Source organism: Octodon degus, unplaced genomic scaffold (assembly GCF_000260255.1).
Source record: "Octodon degus isolate 3935 unplaced genomic scaffold, OctDeg1.0 scaffold00044, whole genome shotgun sequence".
Taxonomy (NCBI): Eukaryota; Metazoa; Chordata; class Mammalia; order Rodentia; family Octodontidae; genus Octodon; species Octodon degus.
In genome coordinates this window covers 13,875,725-13,878,632 of record NW_004524620.1, presented here as the reverse complement: position 1 = coordinate 13,878,632, position 2,908 = coordinate 13,875,725, and the positions used below count along the sequence as shown (strand labels likewise).

Genomic DNA, 2,908 nt, shown 5'->3' with positions numbered 1-2,908 from the left:
TTTTAAAAATGTATTTGGTACAGGGTCGTGGTTGAACCCGCCCTGCGCTCTGCCTCAGCAGGCGCTTTAGTCCGCTGAGCTGCCTGGCCGGCCCTGTTTGGGCCTCTTGGGTCCGGGCTAATAAAGCCCACACCGCGCACACCGGAGAGGAGCACCCCGCACACGGCTGCGCCCACGTTCTCCACGGCGTGCTGGCGGCAGAGTCGGCCCGGTAGGTCCGCGCAGGGCGTCTGCGCGGGTGCCGCAGCCCACGCTCGCTGTGCAGTTCCTGTTGTCTGTGCAGCGACGACAACCGTGTGCAGAGCTTCGCAGAGAGCGTCCTCTGACAGCGCCGGGACACTCGGCAAACTGCCTTCAAAGCCCCAGGAATCGGCGCCGCTGCCATTCGACACACGGTCACCTTTCTCGCTGATTAGAAAGACGGATGCGCTGTGCCTGGCCAGTCCAGCAGGGGATGCGGGTCCTTCCGACGGAGCCCGGGACGTCGCACGACCCGCGCGTGTCGCACCGCTCGCGGGAGGGCGCTCGGCGAGCCAGGCCCTTCCCCACGTGCCGGGCAGGTACCTCGCCTCCTCCAGCGGAAGGGCCAAGCCGCGCAGCAGGCTTCCCTGTCGCCGACCAGAAAAGGCGGTTCTCGGGCCTCCCCGCCTTTCTCCTGCACAGCTGCCGCGCGGCGGGGCTTTGCGCCGCTTCCCGCCCGCCCTGACGCCGAGAAAGGCGCTCCCCTCCGGCCGCGGCGCTCCACAGGTACAGCCAGCGCTGGGCAGCAGCACGCGCATCCAGCTGCAGCTTGATGTAATGTTGCTGTATTTTTGGTCCCCAGCAGCTCAGCAAAAGGAAAAACAACCGTCGGGAAGCTGCTGGTCCCGTGCGCACCGCTGGCCGGGGCTGCGGGCGGGGAGGCCACGCGGGGGCGCCAGCCGGCGCTCAGCACGAGGAATGCAAGCGCGGAGAGCTTGCGCGGAGCTGAGCAACTAACTGTGCGTTGACCAGTACTACCTGGAAAACATTTGGAATTCTGTTTCATTTTTAGGGTCTGATATATAAATTTCCATTTAGGTTTTCAAGAAAAATGGCAAAAAGAGAAGGCATGTAAACTTTGGCTTGCTAACATCACTTGCGAAGTTTCCAAAATTTTTTTTTCTTTCTTTTTTTTTTTTTTTTAAATTAAAAGCTTGTTTATTTTATGTTGTACTGTGGATAATTTGCACAAAGTTTCCAAATCTGAGACTTAATGTAAAATGGATCTTTTAAGGTGAAAACAGAATGGCCAGCTTCTAATTGAGAATATCTCAAAAGAGTAAGAGTTGTCTGCCATGTGCTTTTTGTAAGTGCCCACGCTGCAAAAAAATTTCTCAATAATATGAAGATGCTGGTACAACTTTTCCTATTACACAATTTCTTACACAACCACATGCGTTACATTTATAGACAGATTTACAATTGAAAGGAAAAAAGGTCTTAATAAAATTAGTTTCTGTTTTTGTTTTTTACAAACTGTAGTTCAACCAAAGTTCTCAGTCTCCTCATGCAGCAGATGCAATATTTATCTCCACCGGGTGTGGATCAGAAAAATATGCAAACAAATCCTACCAGGTTTGTTTCATTTCACACTGTACACTGCTTGGAGCACCACACTAACTTTGATCATCATCATAGCTCTGATGCTGCCTGGTATTCCTGATCCTCATTCATCTTCATCCTCTCCATCTTCCTCTCCATCAGACAGGGATGTGCAAGGCCGGATCTGTCCATAACGGTCTAGCCATTTTTCTACCATCTGTGTGTCCACGGGTGATTACACCTCCGAGAGCTTTTCTGCATGGCAACTAGAACACCCCTTCGATCACGCAGCAATCCAGCCACTCCCTGAGCAGTTTCTCTTGCTGTTCCTCATTACCTAGCTCCTGAGCAGATAGAAAATGCATGTGCAATAGTTTCCTTTCACTGTCAACCAGAGGCAAAAATGTGACGGTGACATCATCGTCGGTGTTCAGGTTCGCACCAGCACCTCGGTTCCCACACCCATCATTTTCCATGGCAACCAAAGCAGAGACGTGGCCCCTTGTATAGCCAAGAGCAATTGGGCTTTTCCAACAAAAACTCTGTTCCCACAATAAAGGTAGATAAACCCCTTGAAACCGAGTATATCCTAAAGTTTCTCCCCGGAAACTCTTATAATACTTTACTCCATAAACTATAATTGGTCATCTAAGAGTATGTGCAAGTACAAAAATGTGTGTCTGTTCCAAACTTGCTCCAGGCTGACTAGCAAGAGAGAGTATAAATGTCCAGTCTTCTTGCCATTGTCCTTCTCTCAAGGAAAAATGTAAACCAAAGCTCTGAGAATACCAAGATTCCCAATCTTTCCAGCGTGTATAAAACCAATGTGAACAGTCATGGAGGCTGTCATGCAGGGCTTTTGGAAGCACCGAGTCCTTGTCATAAATGCCCCAGGTAGCTTGCAGTACTGAGTCAAGTAAGCAGTCTCCTGCAGTCTGGTTCCAAAGAGCATAGAGTCAACTATCCAAACGTGTAGCCAACTCCAAGGACCAATTTATGATTGGCGATTCTTCTTGTACCTCTTTTTGAACGTCTCTATCAAGCACCTCATCAAATAATTTTTCTTGGACTGTTGGAGGCAAGTCTTCAATATCTGCTGGCAAAGTAAATGTTACAAGGTCAGTTAAAAAATAGCAAGCAAAATCCCCTTTTCTCTGATGAAGAGAGGCAGCCATTTCTCTTCTGCCAGTTCTACCAGTTCAGGACACACCATTGCTGGAATACACTTGGCTGCTTGTTGAGACACGTCCATAAGCAATATGGCTAGCATATCCTGTCTTTGAAAACGTATAGCTAAGTGTACCAGAGTATAGCCAACATCAAGGCAGAAGGACGGTTCAGCAAG

At 49.7% G+C, this 2,908-nt stretch overlaps 1 pseudogene; it reads right to left on the bottom strand.

Annotated features, from left to right (window-relative positions):
• Nucleotides 1–1,169: 1,169 nt before the first annotated feature.
• On the bottom strand, nucleotides 1,170–2,887 carry LOC101581267 (annotated as a pseudogene).
• Nucleotides 2,888–2,908: the final 21 nt, after the last annotated feature.